Source organism: Phyllobates terribilis, unplaced genomic scaffold (genome assembly GCF_046119375.1).
Source record: "Phyllobates terribilis strain yellow unplaced genomic scaffold, ASM4611937v1 Scaffold_170__1_contigs__length_4071412, whole genome shotgun sequence".
Taxonomy (NCBI): Eukaryota; Metazoa; Chordata; class Amphibia; order Anura; family Dendrobatidae; genus Phyllobates; species Phyllobates terribilis.
This window is the reverse complement of record NW_027362930.1, coordinates 687,861-707,777: the sequence shown is the minus strand read 5'-3', so window position 1 is coordinate 707,777 and position 19,917 is coordinate 687,861. Positions and strand designations below refer to the sequence as shown.

General features: G+C 45.7%; 7 non-coding genes and 3 pseudogenes across 7 annotated transcripts; all 10 read left to right on the top strand.

Moving 5' to 3' along the window:
* The first annotated feature begins 4,451 nt into the window (after window positions 1-4,451).
* On the top strand, window positions 4,452-4,646 carry LOC141211691 (U2 spliceosomal RNA). Its single transcript, XR_012281638.1, has one exon. It is a non-coding gene; the product is annotated as a U2 spliceosomal RNA (small nuclear RNA).
* Window positions 4,647-6,451: 1,805 nt separating this feature from the next.
* LOC141211684 (U2 spliceosomal RNA) lies at window positions 6,452-6,642 on the top strand. The gene has a single exon (XR_012281636.1). It is a non-coding gene; the product is annotated as a U2 spliceosomal RNA (small nuclear RNA).
* Window positions 6,643-7,757: 1,115 nt separating this feature from the next.
* On the top strand, window positions 7,758-7,849 carry LOC141211875 (U2 spliceosomal RNA; annotated as a pseudogene).
* A 789-nt stretch (window positions 7,850-8,638) lies between these two features.
* Window positions 8,639-8,825, top strand: LOC141211740 (U2 spliceosomal RNA). The gene has a single exon (XR_012281676.1). It is a non-coding gene; the product is annotated as a U2 spliceosomal RNA (small nuclear RNA).
* Window positions 8,826-9,940: 1,115 nt separating this feature from the next.
* Window positions 9,941-10,120, top strand: LOC141211589 (U2 spliceosomal RNA; annotated as a pseudogene).
* A 1,115-nt stretch (window positions 10,121-11,235) lies between these two features.
* On the top strand, window positions 11,236-11,426 carry LOC141211969 (U2 spliceosomal RNA). Its single transcript, XR_012281790.1, has one exon. It is a non-coding gene; the product is annotated as a U2 spliceosomal RNA (small nuclear RNA).
* Window positions 11,427-12,541: 1,115 nt separating this feature from the next.
* On the top strand, window positions 12,542-12,732 carry LOC141211968 (U2 spliceosomal RNA). Its single transcript, XR_012281789.1, has one exon. It is a non-coding gene; the product is annotated as a U2 spliceosomal RNA (small nuclear RNA).
* Window positions 12,733-13,847: 1,115 nt separating this feature from the next.
* LOC141211843 (U2 spliceosomal RNA) lies at window positions 13,848-14,027 on the top strand (annotated as a pseudogene).
* Window positions 14,028-14,738: 711 nt separating this feature from the next.
* LOC141211769 (U2 spliceosomal RNA) lies at window positions 14,739-14,924 on the top strand. Its single transcript, XR_012281694.1, has one exon. It is a non-coding gene; the product is annotated as a U2 spliceosomal RNA (small nuclear RNA).
* Window positions 14,925-16,039: 1,115 nt separating this feature from the next.
* On the top strand, window positions 16,040-16,230 carry LOC141211967 (U2 spliceosomal RNA). The gene has a single exon (XR_012281788.1). It is a non-coding gene; the product is annotated as a U2 spliceosomal RNA (small nuclear RNA).
* The last annotated feature ends 3,687 nt before the right edge of the window (window positions 16,231-19,917 follow it).

The window sequence follows — 19,917 nt, the reverse complement described above, 5'->3', positions numbered from 1 at the left end:
CAGCTATGTGTCCTACTCACACAAGGTGAGGAATGAGGTGGGCTTGTGGACTGGCAAACACAAGTTTTTTGTACGGTTCCAGGAGGACCCCCAGGGACCTGGGGGTATCCACTACCCTCCCCTCAGTTTTGCCATCGGGAGGGATAGAGGGTATATGTATTTTCCTGGTGCTCCGCGGTTTTGCAGGAAGTGTAAATCCTTTGGACACTACCAAGAGGACTGCACGGTGGAGAAGTTTTGTGGGAAATGCAATAAAGAGGGTCATCTGGCAATGGAGTGTACTAACTCCATGGTTTGTAATGCATGTGGCGAGGAGGGACACGCTTTCAAGGACTGTCCCCATCGTTCCAGGTCATATGCAGAGGCCGTGTCCCCACGTCCTACTACTGCCGCCACTATTGGTGAGGCGATCGAGGCAGTAAGGGACTTCATGGAAGAGATGGAGCAAGCACCCGATCCTGCTGGTGGAAGCGCTGTTGAGATAGAGCCTGCAGATATGTCAATTCTGCTTGATGTGAGTGATGAGGGAGAAGTGAGCGGTTCACTCTCCACAACGCCGGTGTTGGCTTTGGAAAGCTCAGAGGCAATTCATGAAGGTGGTGGTGGCCAGGGTGACTTCACCGGGGCTGTGGTGAGGCCCCCTGATGAGGACTCTGATGTGTCTTCTGCAAAGAAGTTCCGGCCAGATTTTTCACCTGCCAGTATTGGGAGCATCAGCCCCTTAAGTGATAGGAGCTATCCCGAGAGCTACAGTGCCTCTCCTAGGAGGTCTTTTTTGGAGGAGGCGGCCAGCATTCTCTGCTTAACATCAGGAATCGAGTTTCAAGACGAGAAAGGTTGACTCTTCGGTGGGGGGTATGTTCTTTTTTACCGAATATGGTTAAAAAATGGGCTCCAACATGGGCTGTAGTGTACTGTCAATAAATGTAAGGCTTATAAAATCTAAGCCTAGAAGATTGGCTATACTGGAAGAACTAAAAAATCTTGGAGCAAATATTTACTGTCTGCAAGAGTGCGGAATTGAAGAGTCACCTCCTGAAAAGGACTGGGTATATGGGCATAGCATTTGGTCAGGTTCAATGACAAACAAAAATGATGGTGTGGGGATTTTGTTGGGGAATAGGGATTTAAGTTTTGAAAATTATATGGTGGTGGAGCCAGGTCGTTGTATAATGGCAGTGGTTAAGGGGAGAGGGTGGAGGGTGAAAATTGTTAACGTGTATTGTCCAATTAACAAAGGGGATAGGTTAGCACTATTAGAGAAAATACGTTTATTTTTGCCTGGAAGGATTCCAATATTATTAGTTGGTGATTTCAATTGTGTTTCTGAAGGGGAAATTGATGTCACAGGTAAGGTCCTTAATCAAATTACATCTGATTTTTCTTTTTTAGATGCAGCGGAATTTTTGAGTAAGCCACCACCGGCCACATATAGAGCTGATAGGGGAGGAATAGTGTCCAGGATTGACCGCATGCTGTATACAAATAGAGGTTTGGTGTGTAAATTTTTTAAACAGCATGTTTTTTCTTTCACAGACCATGAATGTTTGTGGGGTATGTTTGAAGGTGATAAAAAAATGGTGCATGGTGTTGGGGTATGGAAGCTAAATGTTAGGTTGTTAGAGGATGTTAGGGTTATGAGAGACTTCGAAAGTAAGTATGAATGGTGGAGGTCTAGGAAAAATAATTTTGTGGATGTGACTGTATGGTGGGATTGGGTGAAAGTGGAAATTAAGAATTTTTTTAGGAGGTGGGGTTATAAAAAAGCAGCAATTGAAAGAGGCAGATTTAAAGATTTAAATATGAGGATTGAGTGGTTACATAAAATGAGTATGAAAGGAATTGATGTTAGTGATCAACTCAGAGGAGCGAGAGATGAGATGAAGCGTGTTTTGGAAAAGCGTGGGAAGGAAATTATTTTTAGGACGAGAGTTGAGCATTTGGATATGGATGAGAAGTGTACGAGGTACTTTTTTAAAAAAATGTGCAGTAAAAAAGATGAGTTGGATGAGGTTGTAAATGATAATGGTATGACTGTGGTTGGAAGGGAAGTGTTGGATGAGGTACATAGTTTCTATAGTAGTTTATTTGAGTCTAAATGGGTGGATGGGGGTTTGAAAGAGCATGTGTTAGGTATGTTGGAGAGTCAGCTTGAAGCAGGGGAACGTGAGTGTTTGAGTGAGGATATTGTTTTTGATGAGGTTAAAAAGGCGGTGGATGGTGCGAAAAAGAATAAAACACCTGGGAAAGATGGGTTGCCTGTGGAGTTTTATGTAAAAGCATGGGATGTGATTGGTGTTGATTTTGTGGAGGTATGTCAATATATGTGGATGAATGGTGTACTTTGTAATTCCATGAAAGAAGGAGTAGTTGTTTTACTATATAAGAAGGGTGAGAAAAAGAATTTGCGTAATTGGAGGCCGATTACATTACTCAATGCAGATTATAAAGTCTTTAGCAAAATTCTGGCTAACCGTATGCGTGGGGTGATTGGAAGTGTGGTTGGTGATGATCAAGTGTGCGCGGTGCCAGGTAGGTGTATGACTGATAACCTCTTGTTGTTGCGGGACGTAATTGGAGATTGTATGTTTAGGAAGGGGAAATGTATGTTTTTTTGTGTGGATTTTGAGAAAGCTTTTGATAGAGTGTCGCATGCGTTTATGTTTGAGGTGTTAGTTAGGATGGGTTTTCCTAGTGTTTTTGTGAATGCCATAAGGTGTTTGTATGATGGTGTGGTGAGTGAAGTGTTAGTGAATGGATGTTTGAGTGAGAAGGTGTGCATAAAATCAGGGGTCAGGCAGGGGTGTCCGTTGTCCCCTGTCCTGTTTATAAGTGTGATTGAGCCCCTGTTGTGCATGATTTGGAAAGAGAAAGTGATGAATGGTCTTCTGATCCCAGGGAGTGGTGGAAAGACTGTAAAGGTAATGGGGTATATGGACGATGTTGTTGTGGTGAGTGATAATATGGCTGCTATGAATCGAGCAAGGTTGCTTTTAGATTTCTTTTGTGGTGCATCTGGTTTTAGGGTGAATTGGGGGAAGTGTAGCTATAAGTGTTTCGGGGATTCGAGTGTTAGGATGGATGGTGTGATATGTGAAGAAGGTGCTATTAAGGTTTTGGGGGTGTGGTTTAACAAAGATCTGAAAGGGAATGAGAGTTGGGATGAATGCGGTAAGAGGATTGAACAGAAGTTAAATTTTTGGAGGTTGCGGGACTTGACATTGTCAGGCAAAGTCCTTATTATTAAGTCAGTGATTCTTCCTATGTTACTTTTTGTGTCAGTGGTTTTTCCAGCCCCTTATAGGGGTTTTAGGCGGATTGAGAAGCTAATTTTTACGTTTTATTTGGGAAGTAAGATGGAAAAACTTAAAAGGGAATATTTGTGTAAGTTACGTGAACATGGGGGAATGGATTTCCCAAATTTTGAATTTTGTCTTGGTTTAAATTATATTAAAACAGTGGTTGTTCTGTTAGGTAGGGATAACAAGACGGCTTTTATGATTAAATATATGGCTGGATGTATGTTGTTTGGGTTGAAATGGATGAGAAGGGATGCAAGAGTGCCTGTTTCGTTTAAATGTCCAGTGTGGTATGAGTTTGTTGAAAAATTTGTTGTCAAGCATGATTTGTTGGATGTTCCTATGGGTGATTTCAAAGTGATAAGGAATGTAAGGAGAAGGATGCGTGTTAGAGAGTTTGAATGTAACATTAGGGGCTTGAGATCGAGTGAAGCGTTGTGTGTATGGAGGAACCTGAGTATAAAAGGAATATCGAATAGGCAGCGTGATATCGTATGGATGAGTTTGCATGAGATTTTGCCTGTGAGAGAGGTACAGAAGAGGAGGGATCTGATTAGAACAGAGGTATGTCCGAGGGATGGATGTGGGGCGAGTGAAACTGTTATGCATTTGGTTTGGAATTGTGATTATGCTCAGAGTGTTTGGAAGGGAGTGGGTGGTTTATGCAAGGAACTAGCGGGCGTGAATTTTATAAATTGGAGAGTGGTAATGTTTGGGATGGGTGCAAGTAGCCGGGTGAAAGAGAGATTGTTGTGGTTGATAATGGCATGTGTAATAGAAAGTCTGTGGGACGTTAGGAATTTGTGTTTATTTAAAAGGAAAATAATCTCAGTTAATATTTGTGTTAGGATGGTTTTGTCAAGGTTATACATAGTTTATTTATGGGACAGCCGTGGCGGTGGTGGCTCTGATTCAGAAGGTTTTTGGAAAGTCAAAAAATGGAGGTCACTGGTAAAGTACCAGTAAGTCCTTGTTTAAGTGTTGTGATCTGTCTTTTTTTATGATAATGGTATGTTTTATAGTTTTTTTGTCCATTCAAAAGGTATTACAACTGTTTCAGTATAAAGTTATAAATATGAAATAAAGAAAGTACCATTATGATGTAAGACTGGGCAACGTAGTATGAGTTTTTATACTATTGATTGTTGCTTGAAAAATTTTACTGAATGGTATAAAAAAAAAAAAAAAAAAAAATCTGTTCTTATCAGTTTAATATCTGATACGTCCCCTATCTGGGGACCATATATTAAATGGATTTTTAGAACAGGGAGATGGAAAAAGAGCTTGCTCTGTCCACTCCACGCATTGACCTGGTATTGCAGTATCTCCAGGACCGGTGCACCCCTTCTTTAATGCAGTTTCTAAAATCAGAAAGAATTGAATTCAATGTTTTTTGTTCATTTTGCTTGTTTGTCGGATTTTGGGATGGACTCTTTGGCTTTGCTTTTCTTCTCCTCATTGGATTTTTCATGTTCAAAGTTGCAGAAGCCAGATTACAAGCTCATTTTGGTTCAACTTCAGCAACTGTGCATTGCATTGCCATGTAATGTGATGCAATGCTATCTTTCTAGCTCTCCCTTTTTACTTCCTTTTGGATAAACAGACATATTAGGCAAGCATTTTGGAGCTTTCACCTAAATAACTACAGGTGGTGAGATAAGCTGCACAATATAATTGACCTTTCAGTATATTGTTGCACACACACCATCTATTTAGCAAATGCCCTTGTTATCAACAGCAGCCTTTTAAACTCACCTGAGCTAACAGGTATGTGCGCTGGTTACTCTGCTGCGCTTAAAATTTCTTTTTTGGTTTGCTACAATGCCTTTTCTGAAACGTTGTCTCCTTCTGCTGGAACACTGACTTCTTTCATTTAATGCCTAAAGACTATAAAAGAGAACCCAACCCAAAAAGTTTGGTTGATTAGTCTGTGGCATTCTGTTAAACTGTTGCTTATGGCGGTCTCTGTGAGCTTCTCAGCGACATTCAGCCAGCCAGGTATCCTGCCTGCAGTAGATGGAATGTGGCAATGGAACGCTGGCTGCGCGTGTCATAATAGGCTCTGAGCCTTTATATACCTGTGCACAGCAGCAGCCACCTTCAGTCTGCTGCTGGACAGCCAGCAGCAGCAGCAGGAGAGGTATGTAATCAGGAGCCCTCCTGCTAAGGGTAGACAGCTGCTCGTTCCACCCCACCCCCCGCCTTAATTGGTTCTCCTCCCTTCCAACGGTGTTGAGGCGGGTGGGAACAGCAGGGGGTGAAGGTGCTGTGTTTAAAGAGGTGGAGTTATGCAGATCTAAAACGCGTGGATTTCAGCAGCAGCAAGCCGAAAAGTGCAGGCATGTAAGGGATCTAGAGGTTGACAACATGTCTTCTTAACGGGAGTCCAGGAGCTCATCTCCACAAATGGACTTTTCAGGATCCTTGGGTGGCTCCGTAGTTTGAAACCAATTCTGGTTATCGCTTCTCGGCCTTTTGGCTAAGATCAAGTGTAGTATGCATGCCCGGAACCTGTGCAAGACCCGGTACTGCCCAAGGTGCCCCTTCGTGGAGGAAACATCTTTGCACACTTTTTGGGACTGCGGATTTGCACAGCGCCTATTGACTGCACTTGAGGACGACCTGAGGAACTCTGTCCCCAGGGCGAGCCTATCGCACCATTCTGTGCTTTATGGACTATTCCCTGGGGTTCATACCGTCGGAGCCATCCAGGAGGCTTGGCGCCTTATGAACTGCTTCAAGGATGCCGTTTGGGTCGCCAGGAACCGGCTCATCTTGAGGAGGGAGAGGATGTCCATCCAGGACTGCCGCAGGCTGATCCACAGCCTGCTCAGAGACTATTCCATCATGGACGGTCCGGAGGACGAGGATGAGGACTAAACCCCTCCTCCCCCTCTCCCCTTATGTGTCTTGTCTTTCAATAAAGCTTCGGGCCTGTGATTTTCCCCTCCCCATCCCCTTTTTCCCAATCCCTATCCCTTATCACGGTTCGTCGTACTGTATTGATTGACATGCTTTTTCTTTCAGATTGAGTGTTTTGTGTAGCATAGGGGTGCGATGTGTCTAGTTAGTGCGTCGTATCCTCATGCTATGTAAATATGATGTAGAATTCTGTGTGTACTGGGCTGCGGCACTGTACACTGTCTGTTAACTTATTTTTTGTGCTAATAAAAGATATATTCAATCAAAAAATCTGTTCTTATCAGTTTAATATCTGATACGTCCCCTATCTGGGGACCATATATTAAATGGATTTTTAGAACAGGGAGATGGAAAAAGCTTGCTCTGTCCACTCCACGCATTGACCTGGTATTGCAGTATCTCCAGGACCGGTGCACCCCTTCTTTAATGCAGTTTCTAAAATCAGAAAGAATTGAATTCAATGTTTTTTGTTCATTTTGCTTGTTTGTCGGATTTTGGGATGGACTCTTTGGCTTTGCTTTTCTTCTCCTCATTGGATTTTTCATGTTCAAAGTTGCAGAAGCCAGATTACAAGCTCATTTTGGTTCAACTTCAGCAACTGTGCATTGCATTGCCATGTAATGTGATGCAATGCTATCTTTCTAGCTCTCCCTTTTTACTTCCTTTTGGATAAACAGACATATTAGGCAAGCATTTTGCAGCTTTCACCTAAATAACTACAGGTGGTGAGATAAGCTGCACAATATAATTGACCTTTCAGTATATTGTTGCACACACACCATCTATTTAGCAAATGCCCTTGTTATCAACAGCAGCCTTTTAAACTCACCTGAGCTAACAGGTATGTGCGCTGGTTACTCTGCTGCGCTTAAAATTTCTTTTTTGGTTTGCTACAATGCCTTTTCTGAAACGTTGTCTCCTTCTGCTGGAACACTGACTTCTTTCATTTAATGCCTGCAGACTATAAAAGAGAACCCAACCCAAAAAGTTTGGTTGATTAGTCTGTGGCATTCTGTTAAACTGTTGCTTATGGCGGTCTCTGTGAGCTTCTCAGCGACATTCAGCCAGCCAGGTATCCTGCCTGCAGTAGATGGAATGTGGCAATGGAACGCTGGCTGCGCGTGTCATAATAGGCTCTGAGCCTTTATATACCTGTGCACAGCAGCAGCCACCTTCAGCCTGCTGCTGGACAGCCAGCAGCAGCAGCAGCAGGAGAGGTATGTAATCAGGAGCCCTCCTGCTAAGGGTAGACAGCTGCTCGTTCCACCCCACCCCCCGCCTTAATTGGTTCTCCTCCCTTCCAACGGTGTTGAGGCGGGTGGGAACAGCAGGGGGTGAAGGTGCTGTGTTTAAAGAGGTGGAGTTATGCAGATCTAAAACGCGTGGATTGCAGCAGCAGCAAGCCGAAAAGTGCAGGCATGTAAGGGATCTAGAGGTTGACAACATGTCTTCTTAACGGGAGTCCAGGAGCTCATCTCCACAAATGGACTTTTCAGGATCCTTGGGTGGCTCCGTAGTTTGAAACCAATTCTGGTTATCGCTTCTCGGCCTTTTGGCTAAGATCAAGTGTAGTATCTTTCGAAAAGGCGGTTTTGGATGTTGGCCGCCCTAGTAGATTGATACATTATGCACACTGGGGTTTAGGCGCTTGTTAGTACGCCAGGTGGCTAATATAGTCATCTGGTGGAAAGCATGGCCCCCCAGGATCGACGCCATTGGGCCGGGGAAGATCGAAAGCCCGAAGTGTGAAGTGCCCCAGGAGTGGTGACCCTGGGGTGCCTTAACTCACTGGGATTGGGAACCCCACTTGAGTTTATGGCACATTTGCACAAGCACTTCAAATTTTCTTTCTTTGCACACACCCTTATTCCGGGCCTTCTGGCCTTAGGATGGGGAATTTTTCAATTCCCGGTCGAAGGTCCGGGCTTTATTATACTGTGAAACCTTCACTATTTATTTAATTTCTTTGTCACTGTGTGTCCACTTATTCACGTGTGTCACGTCCTACTAGGATTTTGTTGGGATGCGGTTCCCTTACGGGTTCCTCTCTTGGCAGGTCTAGGGGGGGAGTGTGTGGCCATCAGGTTCCGCTCCCCCCTGAACCCCCCTGGCTCTCCTCTTTCGGGAGGAGAGCGTTGTTGGCTCCCCTCTTCCGGGAGGGGAGCACAGTCTTTGGCTCCCAGTGCCTTGCTCGGGTGAGAACTCGGGCAGGTGCTGGGGGTAAGATTGGGTCGCCTCTGGCTTCGGCTGGAGGTGGCTTTTTGTCCCTGTTCCTCGCTGTGGCCTTTTGGCTCGGAGGGACGGGGAATGGTTTGGGGGACCCTTCTCCTTTTGGAGAGGGTTTCAAGAAGACCAGCATCCTAGTGCACTTTTTTTGTGGCACTTGTCACTTTTTTAAGCGCACTCGGGTTTTGTACACGAATTCGGGCTTTCGATAAAAAAAAAAAAAAATCTGTTCTTATCAGTTTAATATCTGATACGTCCCCTATCTGGGGACCATATATTAAATGGATTTTTAGAACAGGGAGATGGAAAAAGAGCTTGCTCTGTCCACTCCACGCATTGACCTGGTATTGCAGTATCTCCAGGACCGGTGCACCCCTTCTTTAATGCAGTTTCTAAAATCAGAAAGAATTGAATTCAATGTTTTTTGTTCATTTTGCTTGTTTGTCGGATTTTGGGATGGACTCTTTGGCTTTGCTTTTCTTCTCCTCATTGGATTTTTCATGTTCAAAGTTGCAGAAGCCAGATTACAAGCTCATTTTGGTTCAACTTCAGCAACTGTGCATTGCATTGCCATGTAATGTGATGCAATGCTATCTTTCTAGCTCTCCCTTTTTACTTCCTTTTGGATAAACAGACATATTAGGCAAGCATTTTGGAGCTTTCACCTAAATAACTACAGGTGGTGAGATAAGCTGCACAATATAATTGACCTTTCAGTATATTGTTGCACACACACCATCTATTTAGCAAATGCCCTTGTTATCAACAGCAGCCTTTTAAACTCACCTGAGCTAACAGGTATGTGCGCTGGTTACTCTGCTGTGCTTAAAATTTCTTTTTTGGTTTGCTACAATGCCTTTTCTGAAACGTTGTCTCCTTCTGCTGGAACACTGACTTCTTTCATTTAATGCCTGCAGACTATAAAAGAGAACCCAACCCAAAAAGTTTGGTTGATTAGTCTGTGGCATTCTGTTAAACTGTTGCTTATGGCGGTCTCTGTGAGCTTCTCAGCGACATTCAGCCAGCCAGGTATCCTGCCTGCAGTAGATGGAATGTGGCAATGGAACGCTGGCTGCGCGTGTCATAATAGGCTCTGAGCCTTTATATACCTGTGCACAGCAGCAGCCACCTTCAGTCTGCTGCTGGACAGCCAGCAGCAGCAGCAGCAGGAGAGGTATGTAATCAGGAGCCCTCCTGCTAAGGGTAGACAGCTGCTCGTTCCACCCCACCCCCCGCCTTAATTGGTTCTCCTCCCTTCCAACGGTGTTGAGGCGGGTGGGAACAGCAGGGGGTGAAGGTGCTGTGTTTAAAGAGGTGGAGTTATGCAGATCTAAAACGCGTGGATTGCAGCAGCAGCAAGCCGAAAAGTGCAGGCATGTAAGGGATCTAGAGGTTGACAACATGTCTTCTTAACGGGAGTCCAGGAGCTCATCTCCACAAATGGACTTTTCAGGATCCTTGGGTGGCTCCGTAGTTTGAAACCAATTCTGGTTATCGCTTCTCGGCCTTTTGGCTAAGATCAAGTGTAGTATCTGTTCTTATCAGTTTAATATCTGATACGTCCCCTATCTGGGGACCATATATTAAATGGATTTTTAGAACAGGGAGATGGAAAAAGAGCTTGCTCTGTCCACTCCACGCATTGCAGTATCTCCAGGACCGGTGCACCCCTTCTTTAATGCAGTTTCTAAAATCAGAAAGAATTGAATTCAATGTTTTTTGTTCATTTTGCTTGTTTGTCGGATTTTGGGATGGACTCTTTGGCTTTGCTTTTCTTCTCCTCATTGGATTTTTCATGTTCAAAGTTGCAGAAGCCAGATTACAAGCTCATTTTGGTTCAACTTCAGCAACTGTGCATTGCATTGCCATGTAATGTGATGCAATGCTATCTTTCTAGCTCTCCCTTTTTACTTCCTTTTGGATAAACAGACATATTAGGCAAGCATTTTGGAGCTTTCACCTAAATAACTACAGGTGGTGAGATAAGCTGCACAATATAATTGACCTTTCAGTATATTGTTGCACACACACCATCTATTTAGCAAATGCCCTTGTTATCAACAGCAGCCTTTTAAACTCACCTGAGCTAACAGGTATGTGCGCTGGTTACTCTGCTGCGCTTAAAATTTCTTTTTTGGTTTGCTACAATGCCTTTTCTGAAACGTTGTCTCCTTCTGCTGGAACACTGACTTCTTTCATTTAATGCCTGCAGACTATAAAAGAGAACCCAACCCAAAAAGTTTGGTTGATTAGTCTGTGGCATTCTGTTAAACTGTTGCTTATGGCGGTCTCTGTGAGCTTCTCAGCGACATTCAGCCAGCCAGGTATCCTGCCTGCAGTAGATGGAATGTGGCAATGGAACGCTGGCTGCGCGTGTCATAATAGGCTCTGAGCCTTTATATACCTGTGCACAGCAGCAGCCACCTTCAGTCTGCTGCTGGACAGCCAGCAGCAGCAGCAGCAGGAGAGGTATGTAATCAGGAGCCCTCCTGCTAAGGGTAGACAGCTGCTCGTTCCACCCCACCCCCCGCCTTAATTGGTTCTCCTCCCTTCCAACGGTGTTGAGGCGGGTGGGAACAGCAGGGGGTGAAGGTGCTGTGTTTAAAGAGGTGGAGTTATGCAGATCTAAAACGCGTGGATTGCAGCAGCAGCAAGCCGAAAAGTGCAGGCATGTAAGGGATCTAGAGGTTGACAACATGTCTTCTTAACGGGAGTCCAGGAGCTCATCTCCACAAATGGACTTTTCAGGATCCTTGGGTGGCTCCGTAGTTTGAAACCAATTCTGGTTATCGCTTCTCGGCCTTTTGGCTAAGATCAAGTGTAGTATCTGTTCTTATCAGTTTAATATCTGATACGTCCCCTATCTGGGGACCATATATTAAATGGATTTTTAGAACAGGGAGATGGAAAAAGAGCTTGCTCTGTCCACTCCACGCATTGACCTGGTATTGCAGTATCTCCAGGACCGGTGCACCCCTTCTTTAATGCAGTTTCTAAAATCAGAAAGAATTGAATTCAATGTTTTTTGTTCATTTTGCTTGTTTGTCGGATTTTGGGATGGACTCTTTGGCTTTGCTTTTCTTCTCCTCATTGGATTTTTCATGTTCAAAGTTGCAGAAGCCAGATTACAAGCTCATTTTGGTTCAACTTCAGCAACTGTGCATTGCATTGCCATGTAATGTGATGCAATGCTATCTTTCTAGCTCTCCCTTTTTACTTCCTTTTGGATAAACAGACATATTAGGCAAGCATTTTGGAGCTTTCACCTAAATAACTACAGGTGGTGAGATAAGCTGCACAATATAATTGACCTTTCAGTATATTGTTGCACACACACCATCTATTTAGCAAATGCCCTTGTTATCAACAGCAGCCTTTTAAACTCACCTGAGCTAACAGGTATGTGCGCTGGTTACTCTGCTGCGCTTAAAATTTCTTTTTTGGTTTGCTACAATGCCTTTTCTGAAACGTTGTCTCCTTCTGCTGGAACACTGACTTCTTTCATTTAATGCCTGCAGACTATAAAAGAGAACCCAACCCAAAAAGTTTGGTTGATTAGTCTGTGGCATTCTGTTAAACTGTTGCTTATGGCGGTCTCTGTGAGCTTCTCAGCGACATTCAGCCAGCCAGGTATCCTGCCTGCAGTAGATGGAATGTGGCAATGGAACGCTGGCTGCGCGTGTCATAATAGGCTCTGAGCCTTTATATACCTGTGCACAGCAGCAGCCACCTTCAGTCTGCTGCTGGACAGCCAGCAGCAGCAGCAGCAGGAGAGGTATGTAATCAGGAGCCCTCCTGCTAAGGGTAGACAGCTGCTCGTTCCACCCCACCCCCCGCCTTAATTGGTTCTCCTCCCTTCCAACGGTGTTGAGGCGGGTGGGAACAGCAGGGGGTGAAGGTGCTGTGTTTAAAGAGGTGGAGTTATGCAGATCTAAAACGCGTGGATTGCAGCAGCAGCAAGCCGAAAAGTGCAGGCATGTAAGGGATCTAGAGGTTGACAACATGTCTTCTTAACGGGAGTCCAGGAGCTCATCTCCACAAATGGACTTTTCAGGATCCTTGGGTGGCTCCGTAGTTTGAAACCAATTCTGGTTATCGCTTCTCGGCCTTTTGGCTAAGATCAAGTGTAGTATCTGTTCTTATCAGTTTAATATCTGATACGTCCCCTATCTGGGGACCATATATTAAATGGATTTTTAGAACAGGGAGATGGAAAAAGAGCTTGCTCTGTCCACTCCACGCATTGACCTGGTATTGCAGTATCTCCAGGACCGGTGCACCCCTTCTTTAATGCAGTTTCTAAAATCAGAAAGAATTGAATTCAATGTTTTTTGTTCATTTTGCTTGTTTGTCGGATTTTGGGATGGACTCTTTGGCTTTGCTTTTCTTCTCCTCATTGGATTTTTCATGTTCAAAGTTGCAGAAGCCAGATTACAAGCTCATTTTGGTTCAACTTCAGCAACTGTGCATTGCATTGCCATGTAATGTGATGCAATGCTATCTTTCTAGCTCTCCCTTTTTACTTCCTTTTGGATAAACAGACATATTAGGCAAGCATTTTGGAGCTTTCACCTAAATAACTACAGGTGGTGAGATAAGCTGCACAATATAATTGACCTTTCAGTATATTGTTGCACACACACCATCTATTTAGCAAATGCCCTTGTTATCAACAGCAGCCTTTTAAACTCACCTGAGCTAACAGGTATGTGCGCTGGTTACTCTGCTGCGCTTAAAATTTCTTTTTTGGTTTGCTACAATGCCTTTTCTGAAACGTTGTCTCCTTCTGCTGGAACACTGACTTCTTTCATTTAATGCCTGCAGACTTTAAAAGAGAACCCAACCCAAAAAGTTTGGTTGATTAGTCTGTGGCATTCTGTTAAACTGTTGCTTATGGCGGTCTCTGTGAGCTTCTCAGCGACATTCAGCCAGCCAGGTATCCTGCCTGCAGTAGATGGAATGTGGCAATGGAACGCTGGCTGCGCGTGTCATAATAGGCTCTGAGCCTTTATATACCTGTGCACAGCAGCAGCCACCTTCAGTCTGCTGCTGGACAGCCAGCAGCAGCAGCAGCAGGAGAGGTATGTAATCAGGAGCCCTCCTGCTAAGGGTAGACAGCTGCTCGTTCCACCCCACCCCCCGCCTTAATTGGTTCTCCTCCCTTCCAACGGTGTTGAGGCGGGTGGGAACAGCAGGGGGTGAAGGTGCTGTGTTTAAAGAGGTGGAGTTATGCAGATCTAAAACGCGTGGATTGCAGCAGCAGCAAGCCGAAAAGTGCAGGCATGTAAGGGATCTAGAGGTTGACAACATGTCTTCTTAACGGGAGTCCAGGAGCTCATCTCCACAAATGGACTTTTCAGGATCCTTGGGTGGCTCCGTAGTTTGAAACCAATTCTGGTTATCGCTTCTCGGCCTTTTGGCTAAGATCAAGTGTAGTATCTTTCGAAAAGGCGGTTTTGGATGTTGGCCGCCCTAGTAGATTGATACATTATGCACACTGGGGTTTAGGCGCTTGTTAGTACGCCAGGTGGCTAATATAGTGATCTGGTGGAAAGCATGGCCCCCTAGGATCGACGCCATTGGGCCGGGGAAGATCGAAAGCCCGAAGTGTGAAGTGCCCCAGGAGTGGTGACCCTGGGGTGCCTTAACTCACTGGGATTGGGAACCCCACTTGAGTTTATGGCACATTTGCACTAGCACTTCAATATTTCTTTCTTCACACACACCCTTATTCCGGGCCTTCTGGCCTTAGGATGGGGAATTTTTCAATTCCCGTTCGAAGGTCCGGGCAGTATTATACTGTGAAACCTTCACTATTTATTTAATTTTTTTTTGTCACTGTGTGTCCACTTTTTCACGTGTGTCCACGTCCTTACTAGGATTTTGTCAGGATGCGGTTCCCTTATGGGTTCCTCTCTTGGCAGGTCTAGGGGGGGAGTGTGTGGCCATCAGGTTCCGCTCCCCCCTGAACCCCACTGGCTCTCCTCTTTCGGGAGGAGAGCGTTGTTGGCTCCCCTCTTCCGGGAGGGGAGCACAGTCTTTGGCTCCCAGTGCCTTGCTCGGGTGAGAAATCGGGCAGGTATTGGGGGTAAGATTGGGTCGCCTCTGGCTCCGGCTGGAGGTGGCTATTTGTCCCTGTTCCTCGCTGTGGCCTTCTGGCTCGGAGGGACGGGGAATGGTTTGGGGGACCCTTCTCCTTTTGGAGAGGGTTTCAAGAAGACCAGCATCCTAGTGCACTTTTTTTTGTGGCACTTGTCACTTTTTTAAGCGCACTCGGGTTTTGTACACGAATTCGGGCTTTCGATAAAAAAAAAAAAAAAAAAATCTGTTCTTATCAGTTTAATATCTGATACGTCCCCTATCTGGGGACCATATATTAAATGGATTTTTAGAACAGGGAGATGGAAAAAGAGCTTGCTCTGTCCACTCCACGCATTGACCTGGTATTGCAGTATCTCCAGGACCGGTGCACCCCTTCTTTAATGCAGTTTCTAAAATCAGAAAGAATTGAATTCAATGTTTTTTGTTCATTTTGCTTGTTTGTCGGATTTTGGGATGGACTCTTTGGCTTTGCTTTTCTTCTCCTCATTGGATTTTTCATGTTCAAAGTTGCAGAAGCCAGATTACAAGCTCATTTTGGTTCAACTTCAGCAACTGTGCATTGCATTGCCATGTAATGTGATGCAATGCTATCTTTCTAGCTCTCCCTTTTTACTTCCTTTTGGATAAACAGACATATTAGGCAAGCATTTTGGAGCTTTCACCTAAATAACTACAGGTGGTGAGATAAGCTGCACAATATAATTGACCTTTCAGTATATTGTTGCACACACACCATCTATTTAGCAAATGCCCTTGTTATCAACAGCAGCCTTTTAAACTCACCTGAGCTAACAGGTATGTGCGCTGGTTACTCTGCTGCGCTTAAAATTTCTTTTTTGGTTTGCTACAATGCCTTTTCTGAAACGTTGTCTCCTTCTGCTGGAACACTGACTTCTTTCATTTAATGCCTGCAGACTATAAAAGAGAACCCAACCCAAAAAGTTTGGTTGATTAGTCTGTGGCATTCTGTTAAACTGTTGCTTATGGCGGTCTCTGTGAGCTTCTCAGCGACATTCAGCCAGCCAGGTATCCTGCCTGCAGTAGATGGAATGTGGCAATGGAACGCTGGCTGCGCGTGTCATAATAGGCTCTGAGCCTTTATATACCTGTGCACAGCAGCAGCCACCTTCAGTCTGCTGCTGGACAGCCAGCAGCAGCAGCAGCAGGAGAGGTATGTAATCAGGAGCCCTCCTGCTAAGGGTAGACAGCTGCTCGTTCCACCCCACCCCCCGCCTTAATTGGTTCTCCTCCCTTCCAACGGTGTTGAGGCGGGTGGGAACAGCAGGGGGTGAAGGTGCTGTGTTTAAAGAGGTGGAGTTATGCAGATCTAAAACGCGTGGATTGCAGCAGCAGCAAGCCGAAAAGTGCAGGCATGTAAGGGATCTAGAGGTTGACAACATGTCTTCTTAACGGGAGTCCAGGAGCTCATCTCCACAAATGGACTTTTCAGGATCCTTGGGTGGCTCCGTAGTTTGAAACCAATTCTGGTTATCGCTTCTCGGCCTTTTGGCTAAGATCAAGTGTAGTATCTGTTCTTATCAGTTTAATATCTGATACGTCCCCTATCTGGGGACCATATATTAAATGGATTTTTAGAACAGGGAGATGGAAAAAGAGCTTGCTCTGTCCACTCCACGCATTGACCTGGTATTGCAGTATCTCCAGGACCGGTGCACCCCTTCTTTAATGCAGTTTCTAAAATCAGAAAGAATTGAATTCAATGTTTTTTGTTCATTTTGCTTGTTTGTCGGATTTTGGGATGGACTCTTTGGCTTTGCTTTTCTTCTCCTCATTGGATTTTTCATGTTCAAAGTTGCAGAAGCCAGATTACAAGCTCATTTTGGTTCAACTTCAGCAACTGTGCATTGCATTGCCATGTAATGTGATGCAATGCTATCTTTCTAGCTCTCCCTTTTTACTTCCTTTTGGATAAACAGACATATTAGGCAAGCATTTTGGAGCTTTCACCTAAATAACTACAGGTGGTGAGATAAGCTGCACAATATAATTGACCTTTCAGTATATTGTTGCACACACACCATCTATTTAGCAAATGCCCTTGTTATCAACAGCAGCCTTTTAAACTCACCTGAGCTAACAGGTATGTGCGCTGGTTACTCTGCTGCGCTTAAAATTTCTTTTTTGGTTTGCTACAATGCCTTTTCTGAAACGTTGTCTCCTTCTGCTGGAACACTGACTTCTTTCATTTAATGCCTGCAGACTATAAAAGAGAACCCAACCCAAAAAGTTTGGTTGATTAGTCTGTGGCATTCTGTTAAACTGTTGCTTATGGCGGTCTCTGTGAGCTTCTCAGCGACATTCAGCCAGCCAGGTATCCTGCCTGCAGTAGATGGAATGTGGCAATGGAACGCTGGCTGCGCGTGTCATAATAGGCTCTGAGCCTTTATATACCTGTGCACAGCAGCAGCCACCTTCAGTCTGCTGCTGGACAGCCAGCAGCAGCAGCAGCAGGAGAGGTATGTAATCAGGAGCCCTCCTGCTAAGGGTAGACAGCTGCTCGTTCCACCCCACCCCCCGCCTTAATTGGTTCTCCTCCCTTCCAACGGTGTTGAGGCGGGTGGGAACAGCAGGGGGTGAAGGTGCTGTGTTTAAAGAGGTGGAGTTATGCAGATCTAAAACGCGTGGATTGCAGCAGCAGCAAGCCGAAAAGTGCAGGCATGTAAGGGATCTAGAGGTTGACAACATGTCTTCTTAACGAGAGTCCAGGAGCTCATCTCCACAAATGGACTTTTCAGGATCCTTGGGTGGCTCCGTAGTTTGAAACCAATTCTGGTTATCGCTTCTCGGCCTTTTGGCACGATCTATCAGGTTTACCTGTGTGGTCTTGCCTGTGAGGTGCTCTTGGTACCCTTTCTCTCGGCCTGGGGGGATCGTTCCTTTTCGGAGGGACTTAACCCCCCTGCTGCTATTGGGAGGAAGGATTAGTCCGGGAGCAACGGGAAGGGATCCCATGAAGGCTTGCGCCTTTCAGAGAGAAGAGTCGGTACGTTCCTGAGTGAAGGATGCCGGCAACGCTCACATATTCATCGGGTGATGCCCGTATGCGGAACACCGTGAGGATTGAAGTTGGAGCAGGATCGAGGACGGAGAAGAATTTGTATTACATCTGCCATAGGATTCTGCTTGGAGTTCTGGAGTTTCGGCGGGAAGACATATTCTGCTTCCAGGACAATGAGTACAAGGGGACTTACACCATCACCTTCAAGAGCCAGGGATGCTGTCACCAACTCGTACAAAAGGTAAATGAGAAAAACTACTTGGATGAATTGGATGGACTAACCTTTTGTCTCTTGTATGCCTATGACGAGATCCCTATCGTGGTGCATTTCCCGAACCCCTTTGTGGAAGCTGCAGACATCTCGACCTACCTTATCCGTTATTGTGACGATCTGAGATACCTGGGCACTGTGAAGAACGCGGTAGGCTTCTGGTGCGGCAAGAGGAGGTACATGGCCCGTCTAAAGAGGGACCCAAGCGGAGTGGGAGGAATGCTACACCCTCCCTCAACATTTGTGATCGGTAAGAGCAGAGGCTACTTATTTTACCCTGGAATGCCGGTATGTTGCAGGAACTGTGGACAAATGGGTCATACCCAAACGTCCTGCACGGGCAGGAAAGTAGACCGCTGCAATAATTGCAGCTGTTACGGACATTTAATGAAGGACTGTCCCGTTGGGAGGAAATGCAATCTTTGTGGTGAGGCGGGGCACATGTTCCGAGGATGCCCCAACAGGACCAGGACCAGGACCTACGCAGAAGCTGCATCTTCTGCAGCTGAGCCGATGCGCCCGCCGGTCTTCACTGGCGGGCCGGCGTCGGAGGGCGGTTCGAAGGGCGAGAAGGCTGGGATGGAGCAGGGAGCCGGAGGCCCCTCTGGGGCGGCCCCTGCATCGAAGTCCCTTAACGATGGGCGGACCTCGCATGGACCGGAGCGGAGGGGTCCTCCTTCTGGGAGGGTATCCTCCGTGTCGATGGTTCCCGATACCGATCCTGTTGGGCTGGAGGGTGGTGCCCCTGTGTGGTTGGCTACAGGGGACCACGCAGCGATGGCCTCAGGATCTTCCAGGGCGATTAGCCAGCCAGATGAGGGGGCTTTGCTTCTAGGTGGCGAACATCAGGGAATCGGTGTTGGTGATCTTATCCTGATGGACCAGTCTCTCCCGCTGGAGGAGGTGGAGGAAGAGGAGGACTGTACCAGTGACCTGGTGGAGTCTGCCCCGAAAAAGAGACGGAATGTCGAAGCCCCAGCGTCTCCTGGAATGTGGCTGGGAACCGTGACCTACGAGGGGGCAACCGCCGGCTCACAGAATATCGAGTCGTTTGGGTCCTCTAGCCCGGATGTCCTGGAGCAATTTGACATACAGGGCTTTGAGTCAGGTGTCCTCATGGAAGATCCACCACCCTGACCTATGAATGCCGACATTAAGACTTGTCTCACTGAATGTGAGGTCATTAAAGAGCCCAGTTCGTAGGGCTGCTCTATTCAAGTATTTAGAAACCGCTGACTTTGACATTTGTTTATTACAGGAATGCGGGATACAACATGCACTAAATTATAATGACATCAAGACAGATTGGAGACTGGGGCCCTCCATCTGGTCTGGCTCCAATGACAACAAGTCAGCGGGGGTGGGCTTCCTCTGTCGTGGGAGAAATATTACTGTAAATGCTGTCACAGAAATAGTACCAGGCAGAGTGGTTTTAGTGCATTTTAAATTTAATGGTTTTACCCTACGTGTAATGAATATTTATGCTCCCCCTGATAAGCAAGAGAGAATTAATTTATTTGGGATATTGCCATTGTACTGTACTGGGTCATCTCCCCTGATCGTAGGGGGTGATTTTAATTGTCTTTGTGCTAGTGAACAACGAGCGGGGGGTGACCCTTTACGCAAATTGGATAAGTCATGTCATCTATTGAAAGATTTTATAACTGATTTTAAATTATGCGATGCGTGGAGGTCACTCCTGCCGACGGACCCTGGTTATACGTGGTCCGGAAGAGGGGTGTCCTCCAGGATCGATTTTATTTTCCTATCAGATGATTTTAACCCTGTAAAATGTGTTTTAACATCAAATATATTTTCTGACCATAAGGGCTTGGAGGTGCACCTAGAATACCGGGATGAACAGAGGGTCAACAGGGGCCTCTGGCGTCTAAGTACTTACCTGCTGGAGGACCCTCTGATTCGACAAGACTTTGGTAAAGCCTATCAAGCCTGGCGGCGACAAAAACCTTCTGATGCCCCTATGGTAACCTGGTGGGAAAATTTGAAAAAAAAAGTCAGAATGTTTTTTATAAAAGCAGGGAGACGTAAAGCTAGAGAGAAAAAAAGATGTTTTAGTG